This window comes from Adiantum capillus-veneris, chromosome 13 (genome assembly GCF_014529385.1).
Source record: "Adiantum capillus-veneris isolate H3 chromosome 13, ASM1452938v2, whole genome shotgun sequence".
NCBI lineage: Eukaryota > Viridiplantae > Streptophyta > Polypodiopsida > Polypodiales > Pteridaceae > Adiantum > Adiantum capillus-veneris.
In genome coordinates, this window is record NC_140943.1 from 123,714,951 (window position 1) to 123,730,746 (window position 15,796).

The following is a 15,796-nucleotide window of genomic DNA, read 5'->3' on the forward strand; positions in this document are numbered from 1 at the left end:
TCCTCAGTAAGTTGTAGGGTTAGGTTATCCCTTTCCCTCTTTGCATCTGTCAGTGACTTGCTGAGTTTTCTATATTCTTATTCGGCTCCTTGCAGTCTTTGAGCTGCTGCCCGATTCTCTCTTTCCATATCTTGGCATCTTTGCAATGCCTTTGCCAGACTGGCTTGCATCTCTGCTTCTCTCTCTATCTACCTTTGGCTTTGTTTTTGTAAAGCGTCGACTTCAAGCTTGATCTACACTTCAGTGGCTTTGAGATTAGCCATTTCACTCTCTGTGGCCAATGATTGTGCCCTTAGCCCGGTTAATTTGGTCATCACCACATCCCAATCATTGGTGGGTGGGTCCACTTTATCAGTGGCCATCTCCTTTAGCTCCACTAACCGCAGGCTCTGCATTTGCTCTTTGGGCCTTGTGCTTGCCAAGTCAAATGCGACTGTGGCAGCCTCTTCTTTTGAATATCCGACAGCTAGTAGGTCTAGAAATGTGTTATACCTTGCTTCATTTGGCTCTCGCTGCTCACTTTTGGGCTTAGCTTCTTCTTTTTGCTCTTGTTCTTGCCTTGACTCCTCTTGATCTTCAGGTTTGTCTTGCTCCTCTTTCTGTTGAGTTTGTGGAGGGCTACGAGGAGGTGGTGAGGGCGGTGGGCTGGACTCAGGGCTGGACGGTGGAGTTGTCAGCTTTTTCTTGGAATCCTTGTCTGCCTTTGTCTTCCTCTCTCTCTCTCTCTCTCGGCCTTCCTGCTCCTCTAGCAGTTGGCGTCGGACTTGGTCCACTTCTGCTTCTATAAATGGTACATGTGGGATATTTTCCACCGTGGCATCCAGAATCTCAAAATTCTTAATATAGTCGTCAAATCTGTCTCTGTGCACCCTTCAGGATGATCCCGACATTGCTTCTAGAGACGGCCTCCATAGCTCATTCAAATCTCCCTTGAGAGCTTTTTCGGCTCTGAAACTTTCCATTAGCCTCTCTAGCCGTGCCGCTCTCTGTGACTTTGTCTCTTTGACCGGCACTTGGACGCTCTCTTTCTTCCCTTTCTTCAGCTCTGGCTGCTCTTCTTGCACGGTCTCTAACCGTCGTTTCAACCTAGTGGCAACCCTTGGTGCTTTGGGCTGTTCCTCTTCCTTATCTTCCTTGAGCCGTAGCCAGTCATTTTGTGATGGAGGGTCCGGCCATCTTCCCTTGGCGTGCAAGGCCCCATAAACCACTTTCGTGATTAGCTCGCCCGGCACAATGTATGTGGGGTTTTTGTTGCCCATCTTTACCAGATTGTCATGTATATAAGCTGCATAGTCGATCACCTTTGGCTTGCTTTTCTGCATTGCCCAGGTGAAGGTTGTGGCAATTGCTCCAGGCGGCATTCTGTACTTTTGTGGCCGCTTTGTACGCATATGGAAATACTGGTTGTACAACTGACTCATGATTGCCACTATAGGGTTGGCAATGTCTTTAAAGGTGTAGTTGCCTTTCTTTTCTGTGTACACCTTTACTTCATCTCTTCTTTTGGTTACACTATCCCCTTTGTTGGAGAGGTCTAATGCAGCTACCACTACTCTCTCGGTGATTATAATCTCCGTGTCTGGCTTGCCCTGCAGATCCATAACTCGGGCCACTCCATCTTCCTTGATTGTTGTCACAAATTCCCATACTCTTTTTATGTCGATTCCTGTCGGCACAGCTTCAAAATAATTGTGGAGATCTATCTTCTCCAGGTACTCTGCCATTTTTCTTCTGACAAACTCATTGAGCTCCCGTAGTAGCATGGGTAGCTCTATCACCTTTCCTTCGGTGTCTTTGAACACGCCTTGGTAGATTTTTAGATCATTTGACTCTAGCAAGCTCTCTTGGATCCACGTGCTGGTTGGCTTTAGAGTTCCTTCTGGTATGACGAAGGGCTCTACTTCTTCCAAATAATCCTTTATGGTCATCCTCTTCTTCTTTGCTGGTGACTTTGCGACTGCCATAGATCCTGTTGCACTCAGTAGTCCGAAGTTAGCGTTTTTTCCATATTAGCTGAGAAACTGAGTTTTAACTATTCAAATGACTTGATATTTGAAAATAAAAGTTAAAAGGAACTTGGGAAACTGTGCATGTGCTCACAGTGCAATTCTGGCCAAAAATTTTCATTTAGACGTCCTACGCGTAGGATGTCTTTTTCTTCAGATTTTGGTGATACTTGACATGCTGATGGTACTTGGCCTGTGCAACATGGCCATGTTCTTGGAATTGGGTTTGAGCATCAAAATATGGATTTTTGGGCAGATTCAAGCTTTAGGTCACAAATTGGGTAGAAAGTCCACAACATGTAGCAAATGATATCCTCGGGGGATTCACTCTACGGTTATACGACAATCAATGAAGAAAACTAGCATACCCCTATCTTATATAAAATTTAGGTCTCACATTATCTAACATAGTAAAACTAGTCAAAGAGTGTGTAGCATAGTGACTAGAAACATACTAAGGAACCACTTCTCTTGATAACTAGATGTACCCTCAATGTGTCTTAGTTTGAATTTCAAACTATGTGCCTAATCAGCTTGCACTCTGGCTACTCGTCCAATTCTGACCCATGCAAAGCTGGTGTAAATCAACCCTTGAACTGCTCCAAATCAGCCCTTATCTATGACCGGATTGATGCAAAATTTGATGTGTGACCTAATAAAAACACTTTCCAAAAATTCATCCGAGTTCTATTTTACACCGGTGACCAATCGTTACAAGTAATCAACTTGGGTCAGGTCCCCCTTTCCCCATAAATATGGTGCCCCCTTCCTTATTTTTAAGCTTGGGAGATAAATTATTTGGGGCTTGCCCCTAACTTATACACTTATGCAAATTGTAAATAAACCCCCCTCTCCTACACTTACGTGGTGCGGTAAGTTCTCCATGGTGAATCCCCCGGGATGATATCCAAATGGGTTGAAAATTGATATATGGGCTCCTTGCACCATGGTAATGGCTCCCATGATGTCATTGTTTGCACAGAAGTTCAAAAACATGCTGGAGACATCCTATGCGTAGGATGTCTATTTCATTAAAATAGCTTGAGAGTTGTTCTATGGGTAGCTCTTGGTATGTGGAACATGGCCATGCTCTTGGATTTTGATTTGGACAAGATTTGGTGTTGGTAAGACCATGTGTAGTCTTTTTGGGTTCAAAAAGTGTATCTTGGAGGTGTTGGGGGTCAAAAATGATTAGAATGGCTTCAAACTTGATATATGAGCTCTTGAAGGTGATATAAAAAGATCTAGAATGGAAAAACATCCTCTGTAGGGTGAAAGCGTGGTTTGGTGGTACAAAAAAAGGACCTATTTTACTTCTACCAATGAAAAAGTGGGGACTGGTAAAATTTTTGTAGTTTAGGTCCAAAATTTTCAGACCTTGTGTTTTCAGATTCTCCTTTTGAAGATCTATCCATTGATATATAGTATGATAGGTAGTTTTTCATGTGACATGTAGAGATTGTAGCTTGAAGATTTGTCAAAGGTGCTGTCAAGGACAGTCCTTTTTGTACCACCAAAGCATGCTTTTAGTCTGTAGGCCAAAAATGTCAAATAGACATCCTACGTGTAGGATGTCTACTTCATCAATTTTTGCAAGTGACCCCACAGATTTGTTGGCAATGTGCTCATGAATTTATTGTGCAAGTTTCATGTGATTTGGACAAGTTTTGGTGGGTCTATGGCCCATTATTGCCTCTATGCCCTGACTTTGCGTTTTTTCGTGCATATGAGGTCAATTTTGGACCAAATGTGATGAAACTTGGTGGCTAGCATGTAAAGGCTATTCAGAAAATTTGTGTGATGAGAGTTGTTGGGTTCTGTGCCCAAAAATGGCCTTGAGACATCCTACGTGTAGGATGTCTCCTGATGATTTTTTTATGGAAACTGCTACCGGTGTCTGCCCTTAGTCCCCCTGAGTCCCTTTTAAGCCTAATTTCAACAAAAAAAGTCAAATGGATAGAAAGTAACTCCCTGTGTGGATTTCAGAGCCTCCGAGCCGTTTTTTGACTTTTGGAGTGCTTTACGGCGATGAAATTTCCTGATGTTGGTCTCCATAGCTTCCCGATCCCTTGAGGATCCTTGCCGTAGGGTTTTTGTCGACTTTGGCTTTACCGAAGCTCAGTTTGGCAATTTGTCGCTCTAGAAGCACCCATGGTTGCGTTTACATGTCTTCGATGACTTGTGGTGGTCTACCACTAGGACTTGGTTGTTGATGGTCTAGGAAAGCCGCTCGTGAAGTTTGGTAGCAAACGGACATGCGGTTTGGCCGCGAGAGCTATTTGATGCTTTGTGTGTCTAATGTAGTTTCTGAAGTTTAGTGCCGCTTCGGGTCACCTTTTGGTCATGTGGGCTACATAGACTTGTCGAGCATGTCGGGATGCTCCTACCCATGAATTTTGGTAGCATTTGGGCGCTTCTCCGCCGATTTCCCATTTGGTGGCCTCTTGTGGGGATCTAGGAATTAGGGTTTTTCTCGATGGTTTTCTACTGCCTTTGTACATCCAAGACTGGTCTCCTATGCTAGGGTAAGCTGCCGATGAAGTCTCATTGATTTTGGGTTAGCCGTTAGGTGGTCACTTCTACTTGTAGGTCTCTACTGCCCGCTTTCTGTGTGAACCCTACGCTAGTTTTCGTGACAAAACGACAAACATGCGCAAAAAGCTCAAGGTGGTGAGCCTACCTCTCATGTCTGAAGCCCGTTGGGTAGTCGTGCGCGTCGTAGAAGCTGCTGGAAGTTCCGTTCACTATAGGTGGCAGAAGCTCTCTCTCAAAGGTTAATAGTGGAAATGAGCTAAAATTGAAGTGAAAATTTCTTATTATGGAGGTCCCCGAACCACTTTTCATGAAATTTGACATGTGCTCCCAACTTCTTGCGAGATGCGATTTAGGCTCAAAAATTTCTTGATTTGGACTTCATTTACCCAGTTTACAAGAAATTTGACGTTTCGGTCAAAATCTGGCAAAATCACGCTTTCTGCTCCAGTCTCATAATTGCACCTCCACTTTACCATAGGTTGTCTCAGTGATCATCCCCATATTTTTTGTTTTTCATTACGATCGTTTTTCACCTGCTTTTTGTATTTTTGAAGTTTTTCTGCCAAAAATTAGCAAAATTAAAAGGAAAATACAAATCAAACTCAAAAAATCTCTAAAAATCATAATAAATAAAAAAATCACCGCAAAATATTATATACACTCACATGCAATTTTTATGACCGGATTTCTCTGTTTTACCAATATTTTGCCCGAAAAATGGCTATTTTACTTATATATACACACACACACCTAGAGGCTTGATTTGTCGTTTGGTCCCATATACCTGTAGATTCATGCTGTATAAGGGCATATGTACTTAGGTTAGTCCAGAAAATTTCGCAATCAAACAAAAACCCTTAAAAATAGTCAAAAAATATACCCTTTTTTGCTCTTTCTGCTATTGGGTCCGCATTTGAGAATGCCTCCCCCCCTCCTAGCCGGAGTCCTCCCGGACGACAAGGTATCGCCTCAGTGTATGTGCCGTGTATGGGTTGGAAGAATTGTGCTAATGCTTGGCCTTTTAATGTGGCCCTATTTTATGCATACTCGGTCAATGCATGGAAAAATTAATGCTATGCAAGAGAAGGGTATAAGCAAGATGCTTATTGGCATTCGCCATCGAGATTTCCTGTCTTCTTTGCAAGTAAAAGCTGTAACTCTACTTCTCTTTGTTTGATTATCTTTCTTGCAAAAGTCTCTTGCTTTGCCGCTACTGTTGATATGGCCGTAGTCGTCTCCTTGGAGAGAATTTTCGTGGCCAAATTGGACGTAGACCTCATCTCTTTTGCTTTCCATTTGTAGCTTTGTTTTGCCGGTCTTTGTAGGTTTATCGCGACTGGCATGGCTGCTATTGTTTTGTTGCTGATGGCCATCCACATAAGTCGGTTTGTTGGTTTCATATGCAGTTGTCTCCCTACTGATGTTGCTTGTACTGAAGGGAGTTCCTTTTGCCACGGCTTCGGTATCCAGATGCGAGTCGTATTCGAGTTGTTGCTGAGATTTTTCTTTGGGATCCATATTTTTTTTGTTCCCTTGGTTTTTGGTTGAACTATCTGCTTTGGTTGAATTCTTCCGTTGTATTGTGTTTTGTTTGCCATGTCATTTCTATCCTTCCGCACCCATACTTGTTTTTCGTGTGTTGGTAACCTTGATGTTTTCACTGCGGTTGGTGACTTCTTATGCCTGTAGTGAACTTTGTTGGCAGTCCCCTGTTTGTTAATGAATGGCACCCTTCCTTTTGGCTTTTTATCCAGTGATTGCATTGCTGGTAGATGCTTATTCCGGGGTTGTTGAGCAAATGATATCACCTATTGTTCTTGTGCATGCTGAATATTGACCGCATTCGCATTCCAATCTATTTACACATTGTACTCTTTTTGCCAAGGTTGTCCCAACAACATGGGGTGTTGTGTGCTTTCATCCTTGACCACATAAAACCTGTGTGGGTAAATATATTGATGTACTTGTACATGCAATATAATCCAGCCCAATGTTTTCAGTGAATGTGATGTACTACTTTCAGCACTTGTGGAGTAGGATGAAGTTGGCCTGTGGGCTTGAGCTGTTTATATAATCTGTAAGAGATCAAATTTGCTTGAGCTCCCGAATCAAGTAATGCCGTCGATTCAACTTGATTGCTACCCACTTTGACTGCAATTATTGGCTCCACTGTGTCTTCGTCAAAATCCGTTAGTCGAATGGCATTGATTCACAATGGTGATCCATATTGTTGTTGTTGTCGTAGAAGCCTTCTTTTTGCAATGCGTTCTTTTGCTTCTGCTTGAGCTTCTTCTCGTACCCTCTGTTTCTCCTTCATTCGTTGTTTTTCTTGATGGATTTGTTGAAGCATATCCTGTTGGTGATAAATGATATTTCTTCAATCGACACCCACTAATCCAATTTGGCAATTCTTCACCTGCTAATGTAGCAAGCTTGAAATCTCCGCTTTGTGATTGATCACTAATCACAAAGGGTCCCATCCCTCGCTTTTTAAGTTTCTTGGTATGTTGCTTCAAGGTATTAACAAGTACATAATCCCTAGTTTTGAACTCTTTCGTGCGCACATGCTTGTCAAAAAACTCTTTTTGTCTTCTCTTTTTAGCATAGATCGAAGCTATAGCTCTCAAGCGAAGTTCATCTAGCTTTTCAAGGTCATCTATTCTTGAAGAGAACTCATGCCTTGTCCATTCTAAGAGTTTCGCTACTCGTAGAGTTGGAATTAAAAACTCTATGGGTAATATAGCATTTAGGCCAAACACCATGTTATACGGTGTCGTTCCTATCGATGTTTTGTAAGCTACCCTGTATGCCCATAGTGTTGAGTGTAGCTGCTAATCCCAATCTGTTCTTGACTTTGATACAATTTTAGTGAGAACCGTGCATAGTGTTTTATTTGTGGCCTCAGCTTGTCCATTTTTCTATGGATGGTATGGAGCAGACTTTCTATGTATGACCATGAATTCCTCTAGCAGATATTCAATGACTTCATTAAGAAAATGTGTTCCTCGATCACTGACAATTTCTATTGGTAAACCGTATCGTACAAAGACATTCTCATACAAAAATTGTGCAGTGGTTCGTGCTTTTGCTTTTTGTGTTGCCTTTGCTTCTGCCCATTTCGTGAGATAGTCCGTAGCCACAATGATATATTGGGTATGGGTGCGATATGCAGGGGGTGAAATAGGCCCCACAAAATCAATGCCCCATTTTTCAAATGCCCTTGCTCCCATTATTGGCCATAGTGGCATCTCATCTCTCTTTATCGGCACCTTGGTGCATTGACAAGCATCACAACACTTTACAAACTCGACAGCATCCATATGCAATGTAGGCCACCATATTCCTGCGGTTAAGACAATTTTTGTCGTCTTATCACCTGAATAATGGCCTCCACTTATTCCGCCATGTGGGTGTTCTAAATCAGCAGGTATTCACTTTCACTTGCACAGATTCTAAGTTGATTATCTTTTCCTCGCTTATAGAGTTGGTTCCCAATTAACTGAAAGTCACGAGCCTCCAACCCTATAGCCCTTTTCCGTGATCTTGTTATGTTTTTGGGAAAACATCCTTGTGGTTAAGAAATCAATGATATATTGACTCCATGATAGTGCAATGTTTACCTGAAACAATGTCGCGTGATCTAGTGATCGCTTGGCACTACATATAGTACAATTGGTAACATAGGCATGTGTGTCCGCGTACATAGTTGGCCAATAAATCCCTAACTATTTCAGTCTCTGGTGTGTTTTCACTGTTGAACAATGAAATGCACAATCTTGGACATGCGCTTCTTCTAGGTAATACTCGAATTCCTCCGGATTTATACATAGTCGTAGAATTTGGTCCGATCCTTGATGATATAGTCGTCCTGCAATCAACTAGAAGTTTTTGGTTTGTCGAATTGTTTGTTGTTTGGATCTGTCTTCTGTGTTATCAAACCTGACTCCAAAGTAAAGAATGCTAACAATTTTCTGAGACCATTTGGGTATCATTTCAATATTGAAAAGATAAGCATCTGGTATGTCATCATCTACTCCTTTAGGGGCTTCATCGTTGTGTATCCTTGAAAGATGATCAGCCCATAGATGAGTTTTACCCTTTTTGACTACCACTATGAAATCAAACTCTAGAAATATGATAAAACATCGTACAATTCTCCCGGTATTGCGTGGCTTATTCACCAGATACAAAAGAGCTTGATGATCTGTAAAGGACAAAAATTTGTTTGTGAGCAAATAGTGCCGAAAATTCTTTATAGCATAAATAATGTCTAACCCCTCTCTTTCGATGGTTGTGTAGTTCTTTTCCGCACTATTTAACTGTCGGCTTGCATAACAAACTGGAAAATCCATTGTTCCGTCTCCCGATTGAGCCAGAATACTCCCAATTGCATATGCAGATGCATCAATGTGAACTGAGGATTCATACACAATACTGCAAAGTAAATAAGCAAAGAACACCATAAGGAAGAGGGAAAGAGACTGCCATCAAAGTATATTCATCATCATCACCCAATTACAGAGCATAAATAACAGTACGAGATCCGGAGAAGGAGAACTGCCTCGTTAGTTATCCCCAAAACTGCCTCACACCATCAGATACCATAAGGCACATTCACAACTACCCAAAATTATAAGTACTAATGTCCACATATCCCTAAGGTTCAAAAGTTCAAGGTCTTAGTTACAGTTCAAAATATAATATCCTGAATGCCACTAACAAAGACAGATTCGATATGTTCTGCATTTTTCAAATACCTATTGCAAATGGTCAATATGTTCTTCTCGTAGAAGAGAGTGTACACAAAGATCATCCATGTGTATTTCTAAGGATATTCTTAGGTATTCTTTGAACGCATGCGTCATTAACCTTTGAAAGGTAGCTGGGGCATTAGTTAAGCCAAAAGGCATAACTCGATACTCATATATTCCCCATTCTGTGGAAAATGCTGTTTTGTGTTGATCCTCTATTGCAATTGCCAGTTGGTTATTTCCTGAAAACCCATCTAGAAAGGAATAAGCCCGTTTCCCAGCCACCCTCTCAAGTACATGTTCTGTGATCGACAAGGGATAATTATCCCTTATGGTGGCCGCATTTACCTTTTTGAGGTTTACACACACTCTCAGTTTTCCGTTCTTCTTGGGGACTACCACAATGGGTGACACCCAATCTGTATGTTCGATTTCATAGATAAATTCGGCATCCATCATCTTGTCAATCTCCTCTTTGATTCGTTTAGCAAATGTGTCATTATATGTATAAGGACGCTGTTTGCTAGGTTTTGCATCTGATTTCAAAGGAATTGTATGCTGACATATCGATGGATCAACTCCTTTGAGGTCTTTGTAGGACCATGCAAACACATCTTTATACTTCTTGAGAAGTTGTGTTAACCGTTCTTCTTCTTCAGGCTCTAAATCAGTTGCTATATAGACTGGCTGAGGCTTCTCACCTGGTTTCGCGAGGTCTATCTGTTTAGCATTTTCCGGCCCATCGTAAGATTCCTGGTTTGTTCTTTCCATGACTGGTGGTGTCATTATGATTTTTCTGTCCTGGATGGTGTATCTCGGACAGACTTGCCCTTTAGTTTCACATCAAGTACAATGTTTCGGCCTGTTTCAATAGTTAATGTCTCTTTGCATGCACTTTATAGGTGGTATGATTTTCTCCCGCAACACATGAAAAGAAAGCCGTTTTATGCAAAATTTTCCATACAGTTTGGGGTGGCTAACCATGCATCCACACATAACTTAATGGAAATGAAGTCCACATTGAAAGAAATTGAGCAATTAAACATGACATAGGACACGCTACTCGCTACTGCTGATCGCCCCCCTCCCCCTCTGCGCCATCGCTCCCCTCCCCCCTGCTGCCTCCTGTCCCCTACCTGCCCCTCGCATTCCCGCCCTCACTTGCGCGCGCCAGCCACTCCAGCCCGCCCCTCCTGCCCCCGCTTGCAGCCGCCTGCAGCCTCGCCTCGCGCTGCCTCCCCGCCAGCCTGCAGCGCCCCCCTTCTCACGCCACCTTCCCCCCCCCCCCCCCCCCCCCCCCCGCTGCCCTTTTTTCCTCGCTTTGTTGCCGTTTTTCTCCCCCCCCCCCCCGTCTTCGTCAATCCTGAAGGACTTGCACTTGGCTCAGCATCTCTGTTACTTCAAGCAGTGCTCGGCGTGCTCGGTTGCAGAGTGCCTTCACCGACCGCTTCTTCGCCTCAGCAGTAGACACAGATGGAGGCTCCAGCTCCGCCACAAAGGGACTCATCCAAAGCCCCCGAAGCCCGACCCCGCTGAGCCCTCCATTTGACTTGCTCTTTCGCCGACAAAGCAAGCGAGCCTTGCCGCAGAGGTAGAGCGCCTGCATGCGACTTCTGTCATCTGCAAGGTTCTTGGCACCCGTCCTAGCAGAGGAGAGCTGCGAGACCTTCTCCAGGCCCGCCTTCTCGCAGAGGTGGGCAAGATTTTGGATGTCCAGATCCTCGGATGGGGGTACTACCAGATCGAGTTCGAGACTTCCGAGATGGCCTCCAAGGTCATAGCTATGAGTCCATTGGCCATCCGAGCATCACGCACCCACTTTCGATAGTGGCGACATGGTTATGACCCGACTTCGGATGTGCTAGTAGAGGAGGTAGACATCCCCATCTCAGTCTGCTTTCCGGGTTTACGGAGGGAGTACCTTCCACTTCTCTCCAGGATTGGCTCTGCCATCGGGACTATCTTGGAGACACCTCGTACGGCAGCATCAATAGCTTCCAAGGCGGCTGGCATCCCTTCAGTTCGAGTTTTGGTCAGAGATACCCACACACTCCCGAAGGTCATCCTTCTGCCTCGGGTGAGTGGGGGTTGGTTTAGACAGAGTGTGGAGTACTCGGGTCTCCCGAACCAGTGCTTCATTTGCAGACAGATGGGCCATCTAGCAAAGGCCTATCCACGGAGGAGGCCATGATGTGCACCTCAGCCTCAGCCCCAGCCTGCCAAGGCTGGGCCGCAACCACAACCACCGTCACAGCGCACAGATTCTGAGCCACCCTCCGAGCCTAGGGCTCCAGCGGAGGACGGATGGCAGCAGGCCCGTGGCCGTCGACGCCAGGGGCCACAACGGCAACCTGGCACTCAGAGTGGCCCTCAAGTGCCTACTCAGCAGCAGTGGATTCCCACGGGGAACCGCTTTGGTCCTCTTGAGCAGGAGGATCCCCCTACGCCAGCCTCCACTTCCGTTTCACCCTCGCCAGCCACCCCACCCTAAGATTTCCCCTCCCCCGCCCTCTGCTCCCGCCCACTCCCCACCTCGCCCCCCTGTCTTTGTTGCCCCACCCTGCTTCGTTTCTCCTCCACCTCCCCCAGCTCCTTCTCCCCCTCCTCCTCCTTCAGTGCCACAGTCGACTCAGGAGACTGGTCCCTCACCGGCGGCTAGGAGATCTCTTGGCAGCGCCTTTGCCACGAGTCGCCTAGCGAGAGAGGGTCAGCCCTTCTTGCGGCCCCCTCTGCAGATTGAGACATCTTCCCTTGCAGCTATCCCTTGTGGTCTGACGAGCATTGACCTCCGAAGCCGCTGGTATTTCTTCGATTATGGATTCACTCGCTTTCTCGGCGATTCCGCAGCAGACCACGAGGCAGCCTGCTTCAGGGTCCACGCTCTGTTCCTCGCTGCTAGGGGGACAGAGGCCTTGGACAGCAGTTGGTTTCTCCTTTCCCCTCTGTGGTCGGACCGAGATAGAGTGGTCCCTAGACTCAGTGGTGGGATGGTTGCATACACAGGTTCTCGAGTTCTCTCACCACATGGGAGAACTTGGAGTTACAAATTTGCTGCAGACTTTGTGGCCACTAGCCAAGTTTGCGGTGACACCCCCAGACTCAGCAGGATGTAGGCACATTGTGGTGTACTTTTTTGTTGATACGCAGTGTTTGCCTTCCTATGTATACATTCATGAGGACTCCTGGACAGAGGAGGTTGCTTTACGCACGGCTCGCTCTGCATGGGCTTGGGCCAGGCACTCACTACAGGCTCGCCTATCTAGAGGACGCTCGGATGCGGATTACTCCCCATCCAAGCCTGCCTCGAAGATAGCCCATCTTGCTGCTGCGGAAGCATCTGTTCTCTCTCGCTCACCATGAGGATCATCTCGTGGAATGTGCAAGGATTAGGTGGGCCCCAGTTTCAGCGACAGCGGGGCCGATTGCGTCAGGAGCTTCAGCGTTGCCTTGTGGGAGGAGAGATTGATCTCCTTATGCTTCAGGAGCACCATTTGTCTGAGAGCCGCATTCAGCGATGTGGTCAGATTCTGCGGGGACGTTATGATACCTTTTGGTCATCTGCTTTTGGACCTGGAGGCATCCAGGGTGGGGTATGTATGACTATTGCGGACTCATTGCAATAGGCCATTGAGGACAGAGGGATTATTGTGCCAGGCAAGGCTCAGTGGATTACTTTGCAGGTTCAGGGTGGCCTTGTGGGCTTCCTGAACATCTATGCACCCAATGTGTCACGTGCTCGTGCAGAGTTTTGGTCACAGATTGTTGAGTCTCTACCATAGGTTGACCATTGGTGTGTAGGAGGGGACTTCAACATGTTGGAGGACCCCTCTGATAGGATCGGAGGCAGCCATGCTACTGTACATGGAGTCGAGTTAGCAGCTTGGGAGAGGTTGTGTATGACTTTGAGGGTCTCGGATACATGGCAGCACTCTGGCTTTGTGAGGCCTCCAGAGATTCTTGCCTTCTCTAGGTCGGACCGCAGAGTGGGAGGAGTGAATCTATCACGGATAGATCGCTTCTACACTAGTGACCACTTCAGTGACTTGGGGGGATCAGTGGGCATCCTGGCAGGGACATCCTTCTCGGACCATGCACCAGTGATCCTCACAGTGGCAGACAGGAAGAGGAGTGGGAGCACGTTGCTTCGCATCCCAGAGCGGGTCTTGTTGGACTCAGCACTCAGAGAGAGGGTAGAGGCTCTCTGGATAGAGGGCATGGACAGCCAGGCTCTACCTGCAGATAGAGTGGCCTTAGGCCTAGCTCAGCATAGCCACTTTTTTCTCCAGGAGTCTTTGGTTCGATGGGCTGCAGCAAGAGAGGAGGAGCAGCGTCTCAGACGAGGCATTGCTTTACTACAGAGGATGCAGGAGCAACATCCAGACAATCCATGGTTGGAGGAGCAGTTATAGCAAGAGGAGAGGCGCCATGAGTTTGCCTTTCACCGACAGGCATCTCAGTGGACTCAGGTGGGTGACAGAGTGACAGGTGATTTTTTTGAGACAGTGGAACCTCGGCACTCGCATGCCAAGGTCAATCAGTTGAGGAGACCTGATGGGTCAGTTGTTTGTGAGCCTGAGGATATGCGTGCAGTTGCTACTGATTTTTACCGTGAGCTACTATCGGCTGAGCCCCAGTCAAAGAGACAGGATGCATGCAGGGAGCAGGTTTGGGCGCAGATGCCTTATCTTGTGAGTGAGGAGATGCGCCAGAGGCTAGAGCTACCTCTTCAGCTTGAGGAGCTGTACACGGCTCTTAGGGCCCTCCCTCGTGGTAGCTGTTCAGGTGAGGATGGGTTGACTCCCAGCTTCTTCTTGGAGTACTGGGACCTGCTTGGCCTAGATCTTTGTAGTGCCTTTCAGTACATTCTGCACACAGGAGTGATGCCGGATAGCATGAGTGAGGGCCTGATTTACCTCATTCCGAAGGAGGGTGGCTCCTTGGATGAGATTCGACAGTGGCGCCCCATCACCATCTCAACTCAGCCTACAAAATTCTTGCGAAGGCTCTGAGTTTGAGGATTTATTCACTTTTAGAGAGCCTTATACATGGGACTCAGACAGGTTTTGTCAAGGAACGCAGTATCCTTGAAATCATCTTCACTTTCTGGGAGGCTTCTGCCCTAGCACGTCTCCGTGGGGAGGACCTTGTGATTCTTCTTCTCGATTTTGAGAAGGCATACAACAGAGTTGACTGGGACTTTCTTGGATCAGAGGGGTGTCAGCTTTGTATAGGCAGGCTCACAGTCAGGTGCTTTTGGCAGGAGGTAGAGGTGAGCGCTTCATGCTCACACGATCGGTCAGACAGGGTTTTCCTCGTGCCCCCTTTCTCTTTCTGTTCTATGCGGAGGCGATGAGTAGATTTTTGGTGTCACAGCAGGTAGGTTTGAGGGGCTTAGCACTCCCTATACGGGGAGATGAGCTTCTGGACGCTGAGTTTGCCGATGACTCAGCCTTGTACTTAGAGGGCCAGGAGGCCAATTTACACAGATGTGGGCAGGCTTTGGAGACCTTCTGCTGTGCATCGGGCGCATTGATCAACTGGAGAAAGACAGTGGCTTTCTCGGTTGGTAGTGCTCCTGTGCCAGTTTGGATGCCAGGAGAGGGTTTCAGGTGGATTCCTCTAGGGACTGCAGTTCGGTACTTAGGTTCTCAGGTTGGTTTGGATTTGTCCCCCGAGCAGCAGATTTCTCCTCTCCTCCTGTCCATCAGGAGAAAGCTGTTACATTGGAGCTCAGCACGACTTTCGCTAGCTGGTAGAGTAGTAGTTGCCAACCAGGTGTTGTTGGCGACTATGTGGTACATCACTTCTTGCTGGATCTTCTCGAGTTCTTGCATCAGCCAGGTAGAGAGGCTGATCAGGAACTTCCTTTGGTCAAGTCGCGACACTCAGATTGCCCGAGCCAAGGTGGCTTGGTCGGTCATCACACTTCCTTGTTCTCAGGGAGGGCTTGGGATCATTGATCCAGCACAGCACAGCAGAGCCCTTCTTGGGAAGTTCGTTGTTAGAGGACTTCTTCCAGGCGAGGATCCCTGGAAGGAGTTCTTGCTGCAGAGGCTTCGTGCCAGGGTGCCTCAGTCAAGAGGCCCTTGGCAACCTTCAACCAAATGGATCTTTACAGAGTTGCGCCGAGTTCGTTTGAGCAGGAGACTGGAGGACCGATTCGCTGTGAGTTTGCTTCGTTCTTGGGAGCTATTACGGCGTGGCTTAGAGCAGAGACAGCCGACGTGCACAGAGGAGCGCCTACGGAAGCCCCTCGTTTGGAACCCCATGGTTAGCACTCAGAGAGGCCACTTGGTTGGGAGTAGGCCTGATGTTTCTTGGGGGCCCATGGCAGCAAGTCCAGCGCGCTCTCTAGGTGACTGGCTAGAGTTCACAGGTTTGTCAGAGGAGGTGCAGGCTGTCCAGCTATAGGGCATGAGAGGGGTTCAGAGCATGTGTCAGGACATCTCAGAGTCAGTTCCAGCTGAGTGGCTCACGCCTCTCGAGCCAGTACCACCCCGGTGG